Here is a 26,275-nt window from a genome sequence, read left to right on the forward strand (position 1 = left end):
AATTGCAAAGTAATACATGTCCATTCTCATGATATAAAAATGGATAATATAAAGTATGTAGAATAGAAAACACCATAGTACCAACCCTCCATCTCCCCTATCTTTCTACCAATTCCACCTGGGAACTCTTTATTGTTTATAGTTTGGGGAGTACATTTCCATTGCTTTTCTCTGCATTTGCAAGTAATTCTATTTCTAAAATGCGACCACATTTTGCGAAGAGAATACTGCATACCCTCCTCCCACTTTCATGAGAAAGACCCTGCAGGTGAAAGAAAGAGTGGAAGGTAAGAGCAAATTAATATTGGATTAAATAAAATCTCCTCAGGTTACTTTTGTTTCTGGGACTAGCTTTAGAGTATTCTCATTGTCTGCATTGTCTGCTATGGGCTGAATTGTGTCTCTCCAAAATTCATATGTTGAACCCCTAACCCACAATGAAACTGAATTTGGAGATAGAGCCTATAAAGTAATGATTAAGGTTAAATGAGGTTGTAAAGGTGGGGCCCAGATATGAGTGTCTGAGCTCTCTCTCACTTTCTCTTACACAAAGGTCATGTGAGCACACATTATAAAGGCAGCTGCCCACAAGCCAGGAAGAGAGGCATCATCAGAAACCGACCATACTGGCTTCCTCATCTCAGACTTTCAGCCTCCAGAATGGTGAGAAATAAATGTCTGTTGGTTAAGCCACCCAGTCTATATTTTGTTATGGCAGCCCAAGCTGACAAATATTGTTTCTCCTTGATGGCTGTGCATTTGGAGGGAGCCTCTGTGAACCCTGACTTTCCTCTAGGAGCAGGTTGGGTAGGAAAGTAACACCCATCAGCTGAGTGTAGTTCATACAGATGTGGACCAGACAGGGCGTGAAAGGCGGAAGGAGAGGACTGGTCTCAAAGGACAAACACCAAGACTGAAAGGCAAACTTAGGAGAAATCGACACTATTAGGAGGAATTGACAAAGTAAATCTTATGACAAATTTCAAAATTAAAAAATTAAAAAACCCTAACAGAAATAAAATGTCTCATTTGGATAATGTTTTAAATCTTCTAAGTGCTTTTCTATCTGTCTTCTCATTCGATCCTCAGATTAATGTTTGAAGTTAGAGTTTATAATTATTATTTATCTCAGCTTGTCAGCTGAAGAAACCAAGAACCTAATAATTTAATTAAATGACTTGTGTAAGTTTTAACAGTTAATTTGCAACAGAGTAAGTCTTATAAAAATTTCAAAATTAAAATACTGTAATAATGCAGAAAGTCTATTTTGGGAAGGCTGGCCAAAATTATAATGGAAATATTTTTTGATCTAAAGGGGCCCTTATTAATTTGCAAGGCTCTGCTATGGTTACCCACATGCTAAAAACTCCCACATGTCCATCCCCCTCTGACTTCTGTGAGCGCCAGGCTCATATATCCAGTGCTTATTTGAAGCTCCTCTTGTAATCCTCACAGGCATCATAAATGGAATGCAGAGTCACCAAGGACTGAAGAACCCTCAGAAAAGGCTGTGGAAGAGTCCCCTTGCTGTTGCATTTCCCCTAATTCTTCTGACCCCAACCCTGGACATGGTCACCATGGCTCATAGACATGAGTCGCTGAGTGTATAGGTGTGGATCTGAGGGATTTGGGGTTGTGTTCCCAGCTTGTTTATAGATTTGACTTCATAATGGTGATTTGTGTTTATTTCAGTGCTTGAGTCAGGAGGTTTGCCTGACATCCTGAAGACCAAGGTCTTCTCTGTGGAGAACTATCTAGCACTTGTGACATCTCTGGGAGTGTTTTTAAGAACAGGTTGATGTGTATGCTCTGTATTAATTTTTTTATAGATTTGAGGGTGGGTAGTCAGCCATGCTCTGTTCACCTTTGGATCTTTTGCTGAATTCTTAGTTAAGTTTGTAATCTACATTAATGGCAACAGAAGGGTAAACTGACTAGGAGATTTATTACATACTGTTTTGTGTTGCCGGAGGCAGCACAATCCATTTTCCGGATGGTTTTGGCACGATTCTTCCTGGCACCTCAGAGATGGGCACTGTGATGTTATATACACTCTTGTGCCTGGTTATTAATCTGTGTGTTTTGGATGAACATAAAGTAAAACATGCAGGGAACCGCTAATGCATTGTAAGGTGGTAAATCATATCTCAGCTTCTCATCCATAGTGATTCATTGGGAACATTTTTCCCCAGTGTTTTGGTTCCATAAGCAAATAAATCAAATTTCAGTCTCACAAAGATTTCCACCCATCAGCAAAAACTTACTAATTTTTTGCCTGTTCCAAATTACAAATTAGCTGTATTATTCTTGTTACTATTCAAATAGAACACCATACAATACATTCAGTTTCTCTACTTGATCCAGTTTCTGTGAAAATTTAACAAATATAATCAAATAGACTAAGCGTAAGAACTTTTATGAAATTCCACATGGTATTTATTTGGACTGGTGTGTGATCTTTGGTAGGTCTCTATTTACCTATTTTGAAGGAAGCCATTATTTCTTCCCTTTATTTTTATATATGCAAGGTACAACTTCAGAGTCTCATTTGCCTGTGAATTGAGAGAGTTCAGTGGACTCATGGGAGACTTGAGTTCTGGCTTTCGACTGCTTCGTTGCTTCCATGAATCTCTGATATTCTTACTCCTAGTAAAGACAACCTCTCACTAACAGTCACCAAGCAATCAGCAGCAAAGATTGAGTTTCTCCCTTTCCAAAGCCAGTTAGTCAGTCAACAAACAATTCCTAAGTGCCCGCCAAGCATTGAGCTCGCCCTGGAGGCACAGAGGCAGACAATCGTGATTGTGCAGAATCAGTTGGAACAAGGTTATCTGGATGGTGGCAAGGGAGACAGAATGAGAGGAAACAGAGGATTTGCACATAATTGATACTTTCAGTTAGATTAAAAAATACATTTGAAGTTTGGGATTCAGCATCCCAAATCTAGAATATGGGACCAGGAAGGCCTGTGCCTGCTTTATAAAGATCATTGATAGATTGTTACCGTGGGGCCCATGGGAGGATCAGCAGGAGGGGAAGCCACACAAAAATAGAAAAGAGAAAAAAATGGCCCCAAAGTATGTATATAATTGCAGTTTTACACTTAAAAATTTTTTCTATATATGCAAAGAAGGTATATTTTAAAAAGGATTAGTGATTGTTAGAGCCAGAAGTGACTTTAGGAATACTTGGATTTAGAAATTTTCTAACTTTGGCGTACATCAGAATCTCCTGGGGGTTTGTTAAAATAAATACCAATGCACAGATCCTAACCTGATGGCCAAGACCTGCTTTCCTAGGTAACCCTAAAATATACTGAGGTTTGAAAACCACTTATTAGTCCAGTTTTTATTTTACAAAGAATAAAACTGGCATCCAGAGGGTTTAATATACTCACCCACGAACATATCAATTCCCTTCCTAGTTTAATCTCTATTGGCTGTGTGCCCAGACAGGAAAAAAAAAATGCATCCACTTTGGGAGGTGTCCAGAGATAATTTTTTTTTTCTGTCTTTTGATAGCAAAGAAAGGAAATGTACAAGCAAATTGGGAAAAAATTACTACATATGTACTTGTGAGTATAGCTGCTAGACATCAGGGAGCATAGATTCAAGTTGCCCTGGATATACACTCCCCATAGATGTCTTTTATGGCTATAACATTTTGTGATAGATGAAACTATTAATAGATATTTTCTACTTTCTCATTTTTGCTTACAATTAAGAAAAAGATATTTATTTTTCAAACTATCCACACCAGGGATTATAGGGTGTTAGGCATAGTTAACTGAATTTCATCATCACCCCTAATATAGTTAAGTAGGCCAGGTTTATTGCTTTAGATGAGGAAGCGAAGAGAAGTGTCATACTTACCACATTAAGATATTAATACATTTATTAGAATTATATTGGAAATAGAAAGTTCCTGACACTCTCGTTAGTGCTGGGCCTACAGCCTCAGTTTTCACAAAAGATCTAGAGTTCAAGGTACCAAATTTTATCAAAATAAGTTTGGGTTTAAGTTCACCAACTCACCTGTAGCCTACTCGTCCTTTCTGGCAATGATTAACACTAGTGTTTAATACATGTTCTAAAGTGTGTTCTTTAAACTCTCTTACCAAACAGAACTTCCTTTTTATGTAATGAGTCAGCTCTATGGGTATTTGTAGCCAGGGGAATTGCCTCTCCACTGGTGGAGATATGGAGCCCAGCTGCCAGGGTAAACAGCCACTTCCTAATGTAATTGCTCAGAAATGCTGGAGGAGAAAATGTAAGAAAAGAAATTGCTCTGTCTTATAAACAGTCAACTGTGTTTTACAATAGTGTACCAGCACTCCAAACCATTCATCAACTTGAGTAATGATGGCTGGATTTCACTGTTAGGTTTACTTGGTAGTCACATTAATCCTTCTCTTCTGCATGATGTGCCAGATTTCTTTGATGACAAACAGCCCACCAAGGGCCTAAATATGGTTTTAGGAGCAAGCTTTTAATCAGACTCAAACTTATCCGAGGCCATTTCGGCTTTCTCTCTTCTTGAGTGAGGCCAGAGGAAATACTTCTCAAGTTTGAGTCAGGACCATTTAGGGACTTCTTTCTTTATTTTAATTTTTCTAATGATATCATTACAAATTATTTTTTAAAATAGCAGTTAATTAAGATGGAAAATAAGCCAGAATCACATAATCATAGCCTGCAAAGCACCTCCTGGGTTCATACATCAGTGACTTGAATTGTTCCGTTCCTCTCTGCAGGAGCAATGGTGCTGTTGCCACTGCATGTGTGCTTTCTGTGCCCACAAGAATGTTAAGCATTCATCCATAATTCATATTTATTTATTTTTTCTTTTTTGAGACAGAGTCTGGCTCTGTCGCCCAGGCTGGAGTGCGATGGCTTGGTGGAGGTTGGCTCACTGCAACCTCCACCTGCTGGGTTCCAGCAATCTTCCTGCCTCAAACACCTGAGTAGCTGGGACTATAGGCATGAGGCACCACGCTGAGCTAAGTTTTGTGTTTTTAGTAGAGACGGGGCTTCACCATGTTGGCCAGGCTTGTCTTGAACTCCTGACCTCAGGGGACCTGCCTGCCTTGGCCTTTCAAAGTGCTGAGATTACAGAGGGGAGCCACCGTGCCCAGCCCAGAATTAATATTTAGAGAAAAACTTTCGGAGGTGATTTCACCTGATCATTGATCAGCCTTCCCACAGTTTTATAGTGTTAAGTGAGCTTTATCTGTATGTGAGTTGGCGGTATCTTCATTTAGTTTGCTGTATATTGATATTTTTAACTTGTTAGCATCTGTTAAAAAATTCACAATGTGCACATACAATATGTTGAATACAAATATCCTTCTTTCTTTTATTTTCCAACCATCTTATTCCTTTCCCAATCACTGTTAATGGTTTCTCATATATACTTATGGGAGTATGTTGAATATTTACAATCATATGCATATATAAGGATATGTGCATATATTTTTTAGTACAGGTGATCGCATTCTCTATATACTGTTCTGAACCACACTATTTTCCCCTTAACCATGTCTTGGAGATCTTCCCATCTCAATATTTATTAATATTGTCTTAATCTTCCACCATGGGACATTTAGGTTATTTTCAATCTTTTGCTACTACAAAGATGCATTTTCATCTGTGGGAATATATTTATGTGATAAATACCCAGAAGTCAATTTCTGGTTCTAACAATATGTGTACTTTAAATTTTAGTGATTATTGTCAAATTGCAAAAGGTTATGACAATTCATATTCCCACCAGCAAAGCAAGAATGTGCCTTTTTCTATAAATACTTGCCAATACAATGTGTTAAATATTTCGATCTGCTTAAATTTACATCTTTTTTATTATGAATAGTATAGTACCTATTCATAATCTAAGTCATTTGTTTTTTCCTTTTCTGTGGAGTATTCCAATCCTTCTCCTTTAATTTTTTTTATTGATTTATAGTAGCTCTTTATTCGGGGAATAAATTAGTCCTTGGTTTGTCATGTAAAGTACAATTTCTTTTGATCTTATCTATGGTATTTTGAGGTATACAGAAACTTTTATTTTTTATGTAGTCAGACGCATTTAATATTTGATATTATAGCTTCTGAATTTTATGGAAAAATTTAGAAAGGCCTTTTCCATTTTTTTGAGGTTATGAAAAAATTCTTCAATTATTTCCCCTCCTGGTACTCTTATGGCTTTATTTTTCCATTTTAAATCTTGGTGTTACAGGAAAGGGATCCCGATCCAGATTCCAAGAGAGGGTTCTTGAATCTCACCCAAAAAATAATTCGGGACGAGTCCACAGTGCAAAGCAAAAGCAAGTTTATTAAGAAAGTAAAGGAATAAAAGAATGGCTACTCCATAGACAGAGCAGCCCTGAGGGTGCTGGTTGTTCTTTTTTTTTTGTTGTTATTTCTTGATCATATGCTAAACAATGGGTGGGTTATTCATGTCTTCCCTTTTTAGACCATATAGGGTAACTTTCTGACATTGGCATGGCATTTGTGAACTGTCAAGGCACTGGTGGGAGTGTAAGCAGTGAGGATGACCAGAGGTCACTCTTATGGCCGTCTTGGTTTTGATGAGTTTTGGCCAGCTTCTTTATTGCAACCTGTTTTATCAGCAAGATCTTTATGATCTATATCTTGTGCTGACCTCTTAGCTCATCCTATGACTTAGAAAGCCTTAACTTGAATGCAGCCCAGTAGGTTTCAGTCTTATTTTACCCAGCTCCTATTCAAGATGGAGTTGCTCTGGCTCACATGTCTCTGACATTGGTGTATCTGGAATGTTGGGGGTATGTGGAGTGAGGTAGGGATCCAACATTTCCCACCAGATGGTTGCGAGGTCCTTCAGCATGTCTACTGAGCTCTATATTTAGGTCAGCCCTGGGTTAGGCAGGGTGTGACTGGAGAGCAGATGTAACCCTGCCTTGTAGAGCTACACTGGATTCTGGAGGGCATATTCCATTGCCAGTGTGTCTGCAATAAAGGCACTGGGGGGCTCTGCAGAAATGTTAGGAGCCTTATGGGAAGAGGAGAATATTGACTCATTGGAACAGAGTGGGGGTGAGTGGCTATGAGCATGGTGGTATAAATGGAGCAGTCAAGCATTTCAGATAAAGAAAAATAAGAACTTGCTTTTACCATTGGGAATGAAATTAATTTCAATATTTTGTATCCTTGTTACCTCACTACACAGTGATAGAGGGCATTTAAAAATTTGATTTAGGACAACTCCAAACAGGTTTTTGAGGGCTTATGTTTATCTAACTTCAAATAAATCAAGTAATACTAACATCATCTTATGCACTATAAATACAAGATTGGGAACTTCCAACAAATGCATAAGGCTCAAATGAGGGTGGTGCCAAAAGGCTACAACTTTGCTTTAGATTTTATACACTTGAGGGTCCAATAAGTCCCATAAAATGGCTATGTTTTTATATTTTTCTTTTAGTCTGTGCTGGATGTTTGTTTCTTTCAGCTTTAAGTGTTCACAGGAGGGATGAAGTAAGATTCTCATTACTGAAGTCCTGATGTGTTAAAGAGCTCAATTAGAGTAAGATATTTTCCAGTCATTTCCAGGACATTTGCTGACTGGTGTCACTAAAAGTTCATGGGCTCCACCTTCAACCGGACCCTCTGTGCTGCCTCATAATCCGGCTTTCCTGGTCTGCCCTCTCCTCTGTTCTCAACTGACTGGAGTACATGTCTATCAACATTTTGTATTTCCATTCCTACAGTGCCCTGTGATGGAGAGAAGTTTTGGCTTTCTGATTTTTGGAAAACTAGGAACAGGCTTCTGAGGGTTTATGCTCATTCAAATGAAAATACAACCTTGTTTATTTTTTTTTAAATGGGGGCAATTCCACACATTCCCTGCCTTCTCTTCATTCACAGCACAAGCTCTCGTTCTGTGGCTTAGAGAAAAAAGAGGCCATCAGAGAGGAGCTCCGGCAACATCTTGCAATAGAGCCTTGCAGTTTGTCTCTGTGCATTTACCTTTTCTCCCTTTCCCTCTCATTAAACAAGAGAGCATTCCTTCCTTTATCCAAGGCCAATCACCCCACCTCTTACCTGGATTTTGTCACCTCTCATTTTCTCAAGAACCCTGCTCCTTTAACTATCCTCTCTCAGTATATCAACCTTTACATCAATATATAGTCACCCTCAGAATGTTCTGTCTTACAAGTAAATAAATATGCAGAAACCCTGCCTTGACTGTGTCTTCTTCTCTTTGATTCATAGCCAAACTTCCTGAGTTGTCCATATTTACCTCTCCTTTACTCTCACTCTTCAGCATTCTATAAGTTCACTGAAATGATTCTTGCCAACATCTTTAACAAATGCTCAGTCTTAATATTCTTGAAGTTTGGGCCGTTTCACAACTGGGACCTCTCCCTCCTTCCTGGTGTGCTCCTCTTCCTTCCCAAGACTCCTCTCTGGCTGCTCCTCTGATGTCTCTGAGACTCTTCCTCCTTTGTCCATCTTCCAACACCGGGCTTCTTTGGGGTTCCCTCCGAGCTTCTCATTTCTCCTGACATTATGTGAGCCAGCCCATGTCCAGTGCTTCAAGAACAACCTATCTGTGGTTAAGATCCTTGAATTTAGAGCCAGCCACATTTGAATTTTACTCTCAATTCCTACTCTTACATGTTTTGTTATCTGGACAAGTCACTTATCCCTTATAGTCTTAGTTTTCTCATCTTTAAAATGGGCACAACAATTCTTACCTCACAAGGCTGTAGTTGGGAGTAGATTTTATTAAATCAAATATATTTTATAAAATCACTTCATTTATGCATTCAACAAACACATTGGAGCCTATATTATATTACAGGTACAGGTACTTTTTTTTTTTTTTTTAACTGTGACATACAATAAATAATACAATTTATAATGCCACCTGGGACACATATATACAAGCAAATTTTCATTAAGAAATTCCTGGCCGGGTGCGGTGGCTCACACCTGTAAACCCAGCACTTTGGGAGGCTGAGGTGGATGAATCACCTGAGGTCAGGAGTTTGAGACTAGCCTGGCCAAGTTGGCGAAACCCCGTCTCTACCAAAAATACAAAAATTAGCCGGGCACGGTGGTGGGTACCTGTAATCCCAGCTACTCGGGTGACTGAGGCAGGAGAATCACTTGAACCTGGAAGCCGGAGGTTGCAGTGAGCATCATGCCACTGCACTCTCCAGCCTGGGTGACAGAGTGAGACTCTGTCTTTTAAAAAAAGTGCTGAGCAAAGAGGGAAAAGCCCCTTATAAAACCATCAGGTCTCACGCAACTCACTCACTATCATGAGAACAGCAGCATAGGGGTAACTGCCCCCATGACTCAATTACCTCCCACTGAGTCCCTCCATGACACGTGGGGACTAGGGGAACTATAATTCAAGATGGAGTTTGGGTGGAGACGCAGCTGAACCATATCACTGGGCCTGATTAATCACCTTATTCCTGAATATTCCAACTGAGAGCTCTGTGGGCATTTCAAACTCAGCTTATCCTATACTGAACATTCAAAAGTTGTTCCCCTTCTGTGCTTCCTATTTCAGTGAGTGGCACTACCATTTAACCTGATGTTCATTTTTCACCCCATTCTCTCCCTCTTTCTACCTTCCTATCAATTGCAAAGTCCTGTCATTGTCATTGTCATTGTCCCTTCAAGATATCTGTAGAATATGTCCACTGGTCTACATCCTCGTAGGATATCTCTTTAATTCATAGACTCATAGTGGTTTCTTTGCCTAGTCTATTTTTTTACACTGCAGCCAGAGTTATCATTCTAAAACATAAATACAACCAAGTCACTCTTCGGCTTAAATCTAACCATGTTTCAGATGGTTCTCAGATTAAGACATTCATACAGCCAACAGACACATGAAAAAATGCTCATCATCACTGGCCATCAGAGAAATGCAAATCAAAACCACAATGAGATACCATCTCACACCAGTTAGAATGGCAATCATTAAAAAGTCAGGAAACAACAGGTGCTGGAGAGGATGTGGAGAAATAGGAACACTTTTACACTGTTGGTGGGATTGTAAACTAGTTCAACCATTATGGAAAACAGTATGGCGATTCCTCAAGGATCTAGAACTAGATGTACCATATGACCCAGCCATCCCATTACTGGGTATATACCCAAAGGATTATAAATTATGCTGCTATAAAGACACATGCACACATATGTTTATTGCAGCACTATTCACAATAGCAAAGACTTGGAATCAACCCAAATGTCCATCAGTGACAGACTGGATTAAGAAAATGTGGCACATATACACCATGGAATACTATGCAGCCATAAAAAAGGATGAGTTTGAGTCCTTTGTAGGGACTTGGATGCAGCTGGAATCCATCATTCTTAGCAAACTATCACAAGAACAGAAAACCAAACACCGCATGTTCTCACTCATAGGTGGGAACTGAACAATGAGATCACTCGGACTCAGGAAGGGGAACATCACACACCGGGGCCTATCATGGGGAGGGGGGATGGGGGAGGGATTGCACTGGGAGTTATACCTGATGTAAATGACGAGTTGATGGGTGCAGCACAGCAACTGGCACAAGTATACATATGTAACAAACCTGCACGTTATGCACATGTACCCTACAACTTAAAGTATAATAATAATAAATAAATTAAAAAAAATAAAAAAATAAAAAAAAAATAAAATAAAATAAAAACAAGAATTTACAAAGCCCTTCTTTACCATACGCAAACCTATTTTCTGCAACTTGAGAGTGCCTTGCTCTCTATTCTTCAGGTATCTGCAAATAGCATTTCTTCTGCATAGGATTTTCTTTACTCCATCGTCCCCAACCTTTTGGATGACATCCTTGATCCATAGCTTAAGTATCACTTCTTCCAAGAAGCCTTCCTGACTCCCTGGGCCACGTTTGATGTCCCATCCGGATGTTCTCAGTACACTCTGAACTCTTCCCATGGTAACACTTATTATGCCACACCATAATTACCTATTTACAAATATGTTGACTGCACAAAGATAGGGATCAGTTTACCATGTTCATTTTTGCGTCACCAGCTTCTAACACAAATCCTTGCATCAAGCAGATGCCCAATTCATATTTGCTGGATGAATTAAAGAGAAATAATTTGGATTCAGGTATTAATGATAATTGATTATTATTAGCTATTGGTTCATATGAATAGTTGGTGTTCATTGATCATGCTTAATGTTTTATTCTATCTCTTTCATCCTTAAAACAATCAACTAAAGACAGGCACTATTATCCTCACATTACAAATTAAAATCTGAAGCCCCTGCAAGTTTAGAATAACTTGCCCAAAGTTATGCAACTCCTAAGCAACAAAACTAAAATAACTTGGGGCCACCTAAGTGAAACACTAATTCTTTTAATTTCTATACCAGGTACGATGAGCTTCCTGGATCTCTTTGCTCTTATAGAGCCTTCACAGAAGGTGAGTAACTAGAGAGGGATGTTGCTTAAGTCAGAGTCATCCTGAGCTGAACCATTATCTGTTCACCTATAAGGCCAGCTTCCATTTCCTGGGCCTGAAATGGAGCTCAAGGCTTCGATATTTTCTTCAGTTTGTTTGGTTGTATGTCAAAAAGCTTTTCTAAGAGTAAGCATCCTAGTAGGTGCTGACTGAATGCTCCAGCACTGGGCTCCTGTGATTGATGGTGTCCACAGAGAGAGGGAATCCAGGAGTCTGGAAATTGAGGTGTTGATCATGCTCTGTCAGGAGGCATTTTGCATTCTCTTTGGGATTACTAATGCATCTGGGGAGTGGCCTTGTTTCTCATAATATTTCAGGAACTACCACAGTGAATTGTGATCCTGGGATTTACATTATCATTGTAGCTCAGTGGAAATTCTGATAGACTATTGTTTCAGGACCTTTAGGGGAATCATAGTCTAGTGATTTGATGTGACTGCAGGAATTTTGATTATGCCATTTTGGCCTGTGCCAGTCATCTTTATGATGGGTTGAACAGTTAAATAGAATGTCTTCCTCTTGTAAAACTCCAGACATAGGCCAGATTTCATCTCACTTATTCTTCACTGCATCCGTCTTGGGCAAGGGAGTGGCAATTGTTCATTCTTTTACAGTGAGGACAATGGGGGCCAGAGAGGTTAATTGGCTTACCTCATTGGGACATCCAGATTACAGTAGCTCAACATCATGGGCTTATGTTTCTGAGTCAGACTGTTTCATCTTACTGGAGTTGGAATGCACACTTTATATTTAAGGGTCCACAATTCTTCCATATATTTTCATTCATTCATTCATTCATTCATTCATTCATTCATTCATTCATTCATGACTATGGAGAGACTACTTTATGCCAGGTACTGGGGATAGAGTGGGAAATAAGACAGATAAGCTGTTAAGGAACTGATATTCTTACTGAACAGAGGGAACAGACAACAGCCTGTAAACATGTTTAAATTTTTCATTTCAAATAGTAATGTTCTATAGATAAAATAAAAACAGAGTAACAGGATAGATGGTACCTGGGATAGATGAAAAAACAATCACCAAAAAGCTTCCATGAGTTGGTGTCATATGATCTAATAGCAAAAGGATGCTAATAGCGAAAGGTCAAAGGCCAAGGAATAGAAATGCCATATCTTATAGACCATGGTTCAGAGGGATACCTTAGAGGATTTTAAGCAAAGAAGTGATAGAGATTTCATCTTTGTTATGACAAGATCTCTTCCATTGCCATGCAGAGGTGGACTGAAGGAGGCAAAGTATGAAACAGTGAGGATAGAAAGAGATTATTGCAGCGGTTCAATGGGAGATCTTTTTTTTTTTGAGTACTTACTATGTGTCAGACATTGTAAGTGCTTTCCACACATTTCTTATTTAGTGCTCACAAAATTCTATAACGTAATTATCTTCATTTTTTTAGATAAAGAAATAGAAGGTTCAGAAGTTTAAATATCTCATACAAGGCCACTTAATCTAAGTGGCAGAACCAGAATTTAATTTCAAAGTCTGTACTGTTAAATGTTCTTTTCTAGCCCTGGCATATCTTAATGGTCTGCTGGGCCATTCCCCATCGATGTCCTTTCAGACACTTTCAACCTATTATATCCAAAATCAAACTCATTGTCTTCCCTAAACCAATTTTTCCCCTTGGTTCCTCAGTTATATTAATGGCATCACTCAGACTCAGTAATCCAGGCTAGAAACTCTAATGTCTTCTTAACTGTCTTTATACTATGCTTTTCTTCATTAATCTGCATCAAATTTGTTGCATCATTTTATCCATTTAAACTCTATTATCTATCCCATTTCTATTCCTACCATCATTGCCTTGGTTTGGGTCAGTTCAACAATTCCAATTCCAACTGACCCAATTGGGGAACTTTATTAGATCGAAGTCATTCCCCATTGGTCCCCATTGCTCTTAGAATGGAGTTCACTCTTTTTAGCATGGCAGTCAATTTACTAATACTGGGTAGTTCATTTGTTGCTCAGAAGTTTGCTTATATTGTAGCTTTGACTTACTTGTTTTTGCCACTGATAACTCTCACCACATGTAACCAGTCATGCAAAGAGGAAGGTTAGGAACATGCAGTCCAGTAATTCCTGATTGAACTGTTCAGATGTCTAGCATGAACTGTGCTAACCAATGGATGAGACACAGTGTTCAAGGGCCAATAGGTGTTTCCATTGCCTCCTGGTAGAGCTTGTTGACCTAACAGCTCTGGGAAGCCACTCAACTGGATACATTTTTGTTGGATTGAATTGCATGGAAGGTATACAAAGAAAGACCTGAGTTTTAATGACACACCAGAAGGAAAAGGCACCCAAATCTTATGGATAGGAGTCCTTTGATTTAAAAAAATAAATGGAAATTTCTGGACAGCAGGAAATGCCGATTCTGGGTGAGATTTATCCTAATTCTATATTCAGTTTTGTTTATAGGCAACAGGTCCCTGTGGGTTTAAGTACTGAATAGAGGGCTAAGAAACAGGGGAACTGTATGGTTATTTTCTGAGTTGAATTTGTAGACCTATAATTTAGGGATTTAATTCTGGTTGTTAGAAACCAGCCAGCATTCTCTGTTTTTAAGCACTAGTAGTCACCAGGCAAATATAAGGTGAAGTCTTTTCTGGTCTAGCCCCAGTAAAGATTCCTCAAATGTATGGTGGTTTTTTTTTCAGAGATGTTCTCTGGCCTACTAGATAATGAGAAAGAAAATTTAATAACAAGTTATTTTGTTCTACCATTTCTCATTAAAGAAATAAAACTTTTTAGGCTGTGATGGCAAAGAAGATAAATTGTTTTCTGCTAGTTTTAAGAATTGTGCTAGCAGTTGTTCTCTTTTTTTTTTTTTTTTTTTTTTTTTGAGACGGAGTCTCGCTCTGTCCCCCAGGCTGGAGTGCAGTGGCCAGATCTCAGCTCACTGCAAGCTCCGCCTCCCGGGTTCATGCCATTCTCCTGCCTCAGCCTCCCGAGTAGCTGGGGCTATAGGCGCCTGCCACCTCGCCCAGCTAGTTTTTTTGTATTTTTTAGTAGAGGCGGGGTTTCACCGTGTTAGCCAGGATAGTCTCGATCTCCTGACCCAGTGATCCACCCGTCTCGGCCTCCCAAAGTGCTGGGATTACAGGCTTGAGCCACCGTGCCCGGCAGTTGTTCTCTTTTTAATGTCACAGAATAAATAATAGTTTTTAAATAATAGTTTTTAAAGATAAGGTAGAAAAGTTCCATATTTTCTACATTCAATTTTAAGGTGGAGTATAATTTTTTAATGTCTGTAGTATAAGTGAATTATAATTTTAAGCATAGTATACATGTTTAGTTGACAATCTTGTATTGTACAAACAATACTGTAACAACAGAAATCAATCAAGAAAAAAAGAAAAGAAAAAGAAGTCTCTTATCTTACCATTCTAAAATCAGCTGTTTTAATGTTTCCTTCCAGTTACTGTCAATATGTATCTAATTTTCATATAGTTACAATCTTAGCATAGACATATCTTTATAATCATTTTTTGCATCTAATGTTACATAAGCCTTTTTTTTTTCCACACCAACTTCACATTTTTAAACCCCAATGTGCTTTTGTAATAAAATTACTAGACAATAATGGATTTCTTCAAAAAGGGCCACTAAGTTCTGGAAACGAAAGGTTTTCCTTGCTGTTCCCAACATTACCATATTGTGGTTAATCACACTTTACTGTTTTAGCTAAAGACAACAGTCTGCCAGGGGTCAAACAGAGCTCCTAAGATAAACAGTCCTAGGACCCAAAGGGCCATATCATCATCTGTGAATGCTGAGACCTCAATTCTCCTTACCTGTTCTAAAAAGAGTACAAAGCTCATTCGTTTTTACCCTTATGGCATTGAAGCTACTGCCTAATTTAATGGCAAGTAAAGTAAATGCATCTCGGGCCTTTGGTTTTCTACATTTACTAGGTACTCAATAAAAGAAAGACCATTGATAATGTTAGCATCGATTCTAATGACAATGCAGAACCTACTGTGCATTCAGTCTTCCCAAAGCTCCTAAGCTATTCCACCAAAGGAAAGACCGTTTTGTCATTAGATACAAAGGGAGAGTTTTTTCTTTTTTAAGAGACAGGGTCATGCTCTGTCACCCAGGGTGGAGTGCAGTGGCGTGATCATGGCTCACTGCAGCCTTGAACTCCTGGGCTCCAGGGATGCTCCCACCTCAGCCTCCTGAATAGCTAGGACTACAAGTGCGTGCTAGTAGTCTTAGCTATTAGTACATGCCTGGCTAATTTTTAATTTTGTTTTGTAGAGATGGGGGTGTGAAAGGAAATTAAATCTTGGGACCCTAAACTCATTAAGCCAAAGAGAACAGCCAAGCTGAGAACTGGATGATGCATACCTGCTTCTGCCTTTTTGCTTCCTAAATAAGATGGCTACAAGATGAAAATCTATACACCTCTGCCATATTTTACCCACAAGGAAATTCCTAGTGAGCTTCAAGATCTTTTAAGGTGTTTCTGTTAAAATGTCACAATTTCTCCATGGCAATGTAAATTTATAGCTTATCCTTATAGGTGCGATCATCCGCCTGCCCACCACACACAAAGGCATATCTGATTGTTCTCCTGCCCCATTTTGTCTATGTTATCTTACGTAAAATGCAGATTCCCTGCATTTTTCCTCTGCCCCATTTGTCTATATCACCTTACATTAAAAAATGCAGATTCACTGAGCCGGAGAAAGTCATGAACGACTATTTTTCCCTACCCGCCCCGCTTACATGAAAATTGTGTACTTCTCAATATCCCACCCTTTCCCCTTTAAATTTGGAGACCTCAAAATCATCTTCAGAGAAAGGCATAAACCTGTTTCCTGGACACACATACTTAACTGTGGCAAATAAACCTCCTAAAATGATTGAGACTTGTCTCGTCATTTTTCTTGATTGATATTGGTCTCACTATGCTGCTCAAGCTGGTCTCAAACTCCTGGGCTCCTCAGAAATAATACCACACATCTACAACCATCTGATCTTTGACAAACCTGACAAAAACAAAAAGTGGGGAAAGGATTCCCTATTTAATAAATGGTGCTGGGAAAACTGGCTAGCCATAAGTAGAAAGCTAAAACTGGATCCCTTCCTTACACCTTATACAAAAGTTAATTCAAGATGGATTAGAGACTAAAATGTTAGACCTAACACCATAAAAACCATACAAGAAAACCTAGGCAATACCATTCAGGACATAGGCATGGGCAAGGACTTCATGTCTAAAACACCAAAAGCAATGGCAACAAAAGCCAAAATAGACACATGGAATCTAATTAAACTAAAGAGCTTCTGCACAGCAAAAGAAACTACCATCAGAGTGAACAGGCAACCTACAGAATGGGAGAAAATTTTTGCAATCTACTCATCTGACAAAGGGCTAATATCCAGAACGTACAAACAACTCAAACAAATTTACAAGATAAAAACAAACAACCCCATCAAAAAGTGGGCAAAGGGTATGAACAGACACTTCTCAAAAGAAAACATTTATGCAGCCAACAGACACGTAAAAAAATGCTCATCATCACTGGCCATCAGAGAAATGCAAATCAAAACCACAATGAGATACCATCTCACACCAGTTAGAATGGCGATCATTAAAAAGTCAGGAAACAACAGGTGCTGGAGAGGATGTGGAGAAATAGGAACACTTTTACACTGTTGGTGGGACTGGAAACTAGTTCAACCATTGTGGAAGACAGTGTGATGATTCCTCAAGGATCGAGAACTAGAAATACCATTTGACCCAGCCATCCCATTACTGGGTATATACCCAAAGGATTATAAGTCATGCTGCTATAAAGGCACATGCACATGCATGTTTATTGCAGTACTATTCACAATAGCAAAGACTTGGAACCAACCCAAATGTCCACCAGTGACAGACTGGATTAAGAAAATGTGGCACATATACACCACGGAATACTATGCAGCCATGAAAAAGATGAATTAATGTCCTTTGTAGGGACATGGATGCAGCTGGAAACCATCATTCTCAGCAAACTATCATAAGAACAGAAAACCAAACACCACATGTTCTCTCTCATAGGTGGGAATTGAACAATGACAACACTTGGTCACAGGAAGGGGAACATCACACACCGGGGCCTATTGTGTGGTGGGGGTAGGGGGGAGGGAAAGCATCAGGAGATATACCTAATGTAAATGACGAGTTAATGGGTGCAGCACACCAACTTGGCACATGTATTCATATGTAACAAACCTGCACGTTGTGCACATGTACCCTAGAACATAAAGTATAATTAAAACAAAACAAAACAAAACAAACAAAACAAAACAATTCCTGGGCTCAAGTGATCCTCCCACTTCAGCCTTTCAAAGTGCTGTGATTACAGGTGTGAGCCACTGCTCACAGCCAGGATATGTTAATCAAAGGGTTTACATGCTATAAAGGCAATGTATAAAGAGTTATAGAGACCTTTCATTTGCTTTTCCTAAAATTTGTTGAGAACTGTGTAGGAATTTCCCAAAATATTCCCTAAAATAAAGTGTGAGCGGACTCGGTGGTCTTCTTTGGAAAAGACCTGAGGGGAGAGAGGGTCACGTAGTGAGAAGCAGGGATGCAGACTATGGGGTCTGACCCATGAATTTCAAATGTCACAGTTAATAGTCAGAAGACCATGGAAGGTCACATCCAGGCACAGGGACCTGGTGAGGCATGTGTGTATGTATCTACAACACAGAAAATTAAGATGGACCAAAGAGAGCAAGTGACAGGGCTCTCTCACTATTTCTCACTTGGCATGTGAGATGACCTTCAGGAGCTTCTGTTCTGTATGTTCCATTTACTAGACCAAAGTGTTCTAGGGTTTAATGTGCTAATATTCATAAGCCTTGTTAATTACAACATTATCATCCCTGCTGTCATCATCTTCATCAGCCTCAACCAGGGAAGATCAAATGTCCTTGGCCAATGAGACCTGCATAAATATGAATTTTACCTCAGGCTCACCTAGTTTTTAAAATTTTTTAAAAATTTTTATTATACTTTAGGTTCTAAGGTACATGTGCACAATGTGCAGGTTTGTTAATATGTATACATGTGCCATGTTGGTGTGCTGCACCCATTAACTTGTCATTTACATTAGGTATATCTCCTAATGCTATCCCTCCCCCCTCCCCCACCACACAACAGGCCCTGGTGTGTGATGTTCCCCTTCCTATGTCCTAGTTTTCTCAATGTTCAACTCCCACCTATGAGTGAGAACATGCGGTCAGGCTCACCTAGTTTTCAAAAAATAAATATTGCTAATAATGATTTACTGGCATTCATAAATGAGATGACAAACTGCTAATGCAAAGATGCAATGGCCAAATGACCAAATACTGGGCTGTTGCTTACAGGACAAGCTGGATATACTGATTCCCGCTCTAACCACAGCTGGGCTACCGTGGTTTGCTCATTCATTCATTCGTTTGTTGAGGAAGTACTGGTAGGGTGTCTACTCTGTGTCAGGTATTGTGTTAGAGGCTGGGCTCTCTGCATGAGCAAAGTAGGCAAATCCTGCTCTCGATGAGCCTTCTGGTGGAGAAGACAGGTGTATTCTAAAAATCTTATACATAAGTGCAGAATTAAATCTGTGTTGGGTACAACAAAGGAGACTGTGGGTGCAGATGAAGGGATGGTGACCTGGGCACAGGCTTCTCTAAGAAGTGATGATTGACCCATGGCTGGAAAAAAGATTAACAAAAAATTGCAGACATTCACAAACTGGGCATTATGTACCAGTCTCAGATTTTAGTGCTTTCTCTGAATAATCTCTGTGAAGTACGGACTCATGTTAACATATAGGTGAGAAACTTAGGCTTAGATACAGTATATAACTTGTTTAGGATCAGCCAGTGGGTGAGTGGAGGAGTGGGTTTTGGAACAGCTTGATTCCAAAGCCTGGAGTCCTAATCAGCATGATATACTACTGTTGCCTATTCTCCCTGAAATAGAAGTTAACCAGGTGGAAAGGATGGTAGGAAGGAAGTACCAGGCAGGTGGAAGAGCATGTGCAGAGCCCAGTGGTGGAAGAGAACTGGAATTATGTGAGGAAGCACAGGGAAGACAGAGTAACCAGGGCATGTGGGTGGGGGAGAATGTGGGCTGAGGCAGGGAGGTGGGCAGAGCCAGGCCACATAGGGCCTGAACAGTCACGTCAGACTGTGGCCCTTCCCAAGAGGAAGTCACTGCAGGGATCTAAGCAGGAGTGAACATGATCAGAGTTGGTTTTGAAAAGGTCACTCTAGCTGCAGTGCAGACCTTAAAAGGGGGCACAAGCAGATTTGAGGAGATAGGTTAAAAGCCTTTTGGTTGAGGGTGGAGTTGAGAACAATAGAGGTGTAGAAGCAAGTCCTAACTTTTGGACGTTGGCAGTTTTGATGGATAATGATATCATTTATCGGGCAGGGAACAGTACAGGATGACACTGTTTGGAAGAAAAGTTCATGAATTTGATTTGGGCAGGTTCAAGTTGAGGTGCCTTGAAGATATCCAGGTGTTTTCTAATAGGCAGTTTTATATATAGCTGAGGAGCTCATGAGGAGGGTTAGGGCAGCCAATAGACAGACATTTGTGAGTCATTCCAGGAGAAGTTGTAATTGTGCCCATAGGCGTGGGCGACAAGGTCTAGGGAGAGAATCTTTGTATTTTCACTGCCCCTTCCTATGCTTTCTTCCTACTAATTTGCTTCTGAGGAGTATGTGTCGTTTTTCTTTGTCAGATTAGCCCCTCTGACTGCCAGCCTGATTCCCTTGACCTTTCCCTAACAACCCTTCCCTCATCAGTTCCATCTTCATTCTATAATCCTCTGTCAAACTTCCTGAAGTCCACTTCCTTGCTGTATACTCACTCATTTTTCACTATCTTGAGTGCTGACTTTTCTATTCTCAGCCCTATTGACGTGTCTTTTTCAAAGGCAACTGTTGACCTATGCACTGGATCCAAGTGCTCATCTCAGGCTATGCTTCTCTGGCTTCTCCTTAGCATTTGATTGTTGCTTCTCTTGTTTAAGCATCCCCCTCTCTGCTTCCCTGGCATTCTCTTCTCAGTTCTCCTTTCTCTTTACATGCTTCTCTTTCTACTTCTCTATACGTGTACGTGTCCCCTGGAATATTTTCTTCTTCCTGCATCTAGACCTACACTTGCTACCTCAGCTATCTTGTTCAATCCTGTGGCCTTAACCATCACTCCCATGAGGACAGTGCCCACAGGTATCTTTCTTGCCAGGACCGAGTACCTCAGACCCGAATGTCCAGCTGATGGCTAGACACCAATAGCATCTCAAACTCAGCATGGCCCGTATCAAATGTTTTCCTTTCCTCTGAAACAAGTCAATGTTCTACACTGTTAATTTTAGTTGAGTTCCTCTTTTTTTCATTAATTCCCTTGAGTGTTACCATACTTACTCTCACTTCTTACCATATTTCCTCTTACCTCCTGCTTGGGTACTTTGCAGTTGTCTCTAAATTAGTCTTTTTCCTTATTCCATCTTGCTCTGAATGAATTCTCTCTCTCTCTCTCCATATATGTATGTATGTATGTATGTATGTATATGTGTGTGTGTGTGTATGTGTGTGTGTGTGTATATATATATATATATATATTTTTTTTTTTTTTTTTTTTTGAGATGGAGTCTCACTCTATCACCCAGGCTGGAGTGCAGTGGCATGATCTCGGCTCACTGCAACCTCTGCCTCCTGGGTTCAAGCAATTCTTCTACCTCAGCCTCCTGAGTAGCTGGGACTACAGGCATGCACCACTGTGTCTGGTCAATTTTTGTATTTTTAGTAGAGACGGGGTTTCACCATATTGGCCAGACTGGTCTTGAACTCCTGACCCCGTGATCCACCTGCCTTGGCCTCCCAAAGTGCTGGGATTACAGGGGTGAGCCACCACGCCCTGCCTAATTCTATATTTTTACTGTAAATAAACTGTATACTCAACCCAGATGATATTGCTCCTTAGCCTAACATCTTTAATGATCCTCTATTGTCACTGAATTAAATACTAACCCTTAGCCTGTTTTTAAGGACCCTCTTAGCATGATGCTGGCATAGCCTCCCACCTTTATCTCCTAATACCATCTGACATATATGAGCCACATATGGCAGCCTTTCCTACAGACTGTGTTACACTTGAAGGCAGACATCTGTGCCTCAAAATCCTTGTATCACCTATACTTCACACTTAGACCATAGTAGTTACTCACTAAAGTTTTGTTGTGTGCATGGAAAATTATATACTAGTTCCTATGACTGTCTGATAATTCCTAGTCCTTGTGTTACCTTGGGGTGCTTCTGACACTGAGGAACCTCATCTTTTTGTATGCAAAAGTGGATGATGTAGACAAAAGTGTCATTTAAAATTGTGAATTTATATCTGTATCTATAGCTGTATTACCAGTTTATTAAACATCTACTCAACCTTCCAGGCTCTATTCAATGCCACTTCCTTCATGAAACCAATTCTTATCTCTTTGACTTAAGAGCCATTCCATTTTGGAAACTTCAAAGTGCCTCTCTTTCTTACCTTAAAAAAATTATTTTAAGTAATATAGAGCAAGAAAATTTCACGTGGTCCCTAACCTTACATCTATGTTGTATTTGATCATGAGGTTTACTTCTGTTAGACCTCTGATTCTAAACAGTAATTTGAAGACTTGCCATCCCCTCTGGTTCCCCACAATCTCCTTCTGATCCCTAGTTTCCCACAGTATTTCCCAGCAATCGCCCACTTCATTGAGTGTTTTGTGAACTGGGGTTGTGTCTTGCTCAGATTTAGGTCCCTGAAGCACTTAACATGATGGCTTATCCATAGAAGTTTCTCAATATTTGTGGATCTGAATTAAGTGAAATGATATATTGACGGCCAATATCTTCCATTCTAAGTGAAAAATGAGTCAAAGATTCAGACCTATGTTTATTTTGTTTTCAATAGCCAGAGAAAAGTGACAATGATTTTCTCGTGGAATTGGCAGAAGGAGCAATGTAACCATGTGTACCACAATGAGTAGCTGTCTCTGCTATTCAGTTTGGAGAATAAATGAAATGAAGCCATTATGAGGGCGGAAACATAAATATTATGCAAACACAGGCATGTTTTGGTGTAGCTAATCTCTGTGTAATCCTTTCCTTCCAAGCCCACCAGCTCTGCTGGATTCCAGTTACCAACCAAGCCCTGGGCAGGCCCTTCAAATGCATCATGGTCTTGTTTCTATCCCCAGGCCGGTAAGTCAGTTACATAAAATTACATGTTGTTTTCAGGAACCTGTATTTGTGATTTGAAGTTGGTCACTCCTTAATTGGCTAACAGGTATAATTCTAGAATTTTCCTAATTATTCCCATGAATGTAAAATGTTTTTAACCTTGTAGGATTTTTTTTTTCTTTCTCTAGGACGTGATTTACTCCTGGCTGCTCTTTTTAAAAAAATAAACTGGATGACGACCAAAATCATAGGATGAATAAATAGCCCTGATGAAAGTGTTCTGGAAAACTCTCCCACAGCAGCCACTGGATTATGGGGAAAGCATTTATAGGGAGAAAGCACAGAGCATGGTAAGCAGGTTCAGATCTGGCCATCAATAAGTCTATTGTTCTTATCTGGAAACATTTTTGTTCATGGAAGTCCTTCAAAAAGGCTGCACCCTTTCAGTTCTGTAGAGGTTCCCAGACAGTGACTTGGGGTGGAAAGTAGGAGGAGGACTTTTTGTTTCTGATAGGGAGCTAAGCCAGGCCTTACTAGGGACTGATCTTGCTCACAGTGATGCGGCAGGCACATGGTCGACGTGCATATGAGCTGGAGTGCAGAGGTCACTCCTCAGCTGGGTCAGGTGTCATCTGAGTTAGGAGATCCAAATGTGAGGACCAGCAGCTCCAAGTGGGAAGCAAGTTATTTTATTTCGTCCCCAGGATATTTATTTGTAATATGGGTACAATAATTTCTGGGTCTAGCCTCTTTCACAAAGTTGTTACATTGATCAAATCAGAAGTGAGAGAAATTTAAAAAAGGTAACATTGCTATTACAGCATTGTAAGATGCTGAGAATGTTATAGAAATATAGCACATTCTTATACTTTCATTTCATTTTGAAAGAGGCAATATCCTTTTATCTTTATTAAGTGCCCTCAGAGATTAATGAGAGATGTTTAAATGAGTGTGAATATGTGAATTCCCAGCCTTTCTCCACTGCAGAATGATGAAACAATTCCAAGATGTTCTTCTGGGTTTGAAGTCTTTGCCTGAACACAATTATGCAATGTTTTGAAAGTCAGTTCCAAGATCTCTTGAATTGCTTATAAGACATTTTGTTTATTAAAGAATTTTCTGAAATTGATTAGGTTTTAGTGACTCATGGATTCATGCAAACATATGCATGACATTTAGAATTGTAGAATTAGAGGGTAAGAGATCAGCTAATGCACCCTGTGTTTTCCAGAAAAGGAAATGGTGCCAAGAAGTCTAAATGACTTGCCCAGAGCTATATGAAGGTGTCCATGAGAAAACTGGGGCTAAAACCCAGACCTCCAATTCCCAGCTCGGAGTTCTTTCTTTTAAACAGATTCTCCATGAATATTCTGATTACATATGCTAATTCCATGGTCAATGCTAAGTACTTGGAAAAAACCAAAAATGACATTTTGCCCCCCAGTGATCTCAAGGTAAGATAAATATTTTATAATTGTAATGCATAGTGCATTTAAAGAATGTACAATTCTCTATAAAATTTATAACCCAGAAATGCTTTCAAGTACATTTAATCTTTACAATTCAGGTAAAGATTGTTATTTATTTATTTTATGTAATTTAATTTTTTTTGTTTGTTTGTTTTTGAGACAGGGTCTCACTCTGTTGCCCAGGTTGGAGTGCAGTGGCATGATCACGGCTCACTGCAAACTTGACCTCTCAGGCCCAATTGATCCTCCCACCTCAACCTCCCAACTAGCTGGGACTACAGGCATGAGACACCACACCTAGTTAAGTTTGTTATTTACACCATATATGGAAACCACCAAGTAAGAGAGAGTGGCTTGGTCAAGGCTTCTAAAAATTGAAACAGACTTTAAAAAGGTTGGGTTTTCAATTCCATTCTTGGGGTTTTTAAAAATGCAACATAAAAATTGATATTTAAGTATTTTTAAAAATGAGTATTAGTCACGGAGTTAAGACTGTCTCTACTTCCCTCATTTGTTTGGCGTTAAGCTGATGCTGGACTCTGCCCTAGTGTATCCTTAAAAGCTGATGTTCATGTCACAGCAACATTCCAATCTACAATGGATTGAATTTTCCAGTTTATCAACAAAATCTCACTTACTTGAGAAAGGCTTGTCTGAAATCAGTAGCAGTGGTGGTAATAATAATAATAAACACTTGATGTTTATCAAACACTTATTGTTTCCAGGTTCTGTTCTAGACACTTTACAGGTATTAACTGATTTAATTTTTCCAGCAAGCTTATGAATAGACACCATTATTATCTCAATTTTGCAGATGTTGAGACTGAGGCACAGAAAGCTTAAGTAACTTGCTCCACGTAGCACAGTTAGCAAATGGCCAATGAGTTACTTACATTTAGATTTTTGTTGTTCTTATTAAAAATGTTTACAATGATCATTTTTATATAATAACTCTAGTTGTTCAGTTATTTGTTTTGGGGCAAAGATCTTCCTTCCTTGAACCTCAGTTTTCAACTCTAAAACAATTAGGTTGAAGTGGCTGACCTTGAGGGTTTGCTCTAGTTCTACATGGTTACCAATTTATCACATCCTCTCACATCCTTCTTATGCTCTGTGGACCTAGGCTGTCCTATCACATTCAATTCCCTTCCTTCCCTGCCTTGCTTGATTTCCAGGGATAAACAAAAGTCACACATTTTTATCAGCTTTATTTGTATATAAACATAAGATGAGCTAGACCTTCAAGACTTTTTAACTTGGAGAAAAACAAGGAAACTAAATAACCACTCCTGCTCTCCCCCTTTCTCTCTCCCACTTCTTAAAATACTTGTTTTAGCAAACCCGTTTGTCAAAGGTAATACAAAGTCCTCTACTAAGGAATATGAGGTTCAAAAATCCTACAGTTCTTTCCTTTATCCCATTGTGTTTATACAGACAAAACCAGGTTAAAATTGACACAAGGTCAACTTGAAATGGGGAAAGAGGAAGGTGACGTCACAAAATAAACATCAAGTCTTGTGTACAAGCATCTGCAGAAGAGTTCAGCCTCACCACTTGGGTAATGCTGTTGGAATGTGGTCTGGGTTCACTGTGTTTGAATGGAGGGCCATTTAATATCGGCTAATTCAGGACCACCCTTCTCACCCTCCATAAAGCGTGAGTCCCAGAAATTCTCCCCATTTGTGAGATGGGGAGATGCCCATTTGAGATGCAGGCTGTGAGTTTAATGGTAGGTTTGGGTATGGTTTGAAATGGAATCATCACAAATTGTAACTTCCTTGACTCGGAATCAATGAGCTTTTCAAACAGTTACAGACGTTGGAGTTTGTAACTTTTCATATATAAAAGTATCTTATGAGGTGCATTTACCAAGCCTTGAAACAAACCCAAGTACTGAGATAAAAGTTCAAACTATATAGAGTGCTTTGATGCCGAAAGGAACAGAAGTAATTGTTTATATGTGTATTTGATATTCCACCCAGAAGGGGTTAAATCCCTGCTTTAGTTGATGTATTTTCTTCCTTATGAATTAAACACTAAAGTATGTCCATTTCGTCACTT

At 39.4% G+C, this 26,275-nt stretch overlaps 2 long non-coding RNA genes across 2 annotated transcripts in view; one reads left to right on the forward strand and one right to left on the reverse strand.

Moving 5' to 3' along the window:
- Positions 1-24,923, forward strand: LOC144332824 (uncharacterized). Its single transcript, XR_013400971.1, has 4 exons — positions 1-663; positions 11,416-11,465; positions 22,679-22,766; positions 22,934-24,923. It is a non-coding gene; the product is annotated as an uncharacterized LOC144332824 (long non-coding RNA).
- The window catches only part of LOC107000841 (uncharacterized), an 82,351-nt gene that overhangs the window by 54,784 nt on the left and 1,292 nt on the right, over positions 1-26,275 (reverse strand). The window lies entirely within an intron of this gene.

The sequence above is a fragment of the Macaca mulatta genome, chromosome 11 (assembly GCF_049350105.2).
Source record: "Macaca mulatta isolate MMU2019108-1 chromosome 11, T2T-MMU8v2.0, whole genome shotgun sequence".
NCBI lineage: Eukaryota > Metazoa > Chordata > Mammalia > Primates > Cercopithecidae > Macaca > Macaca mulatta.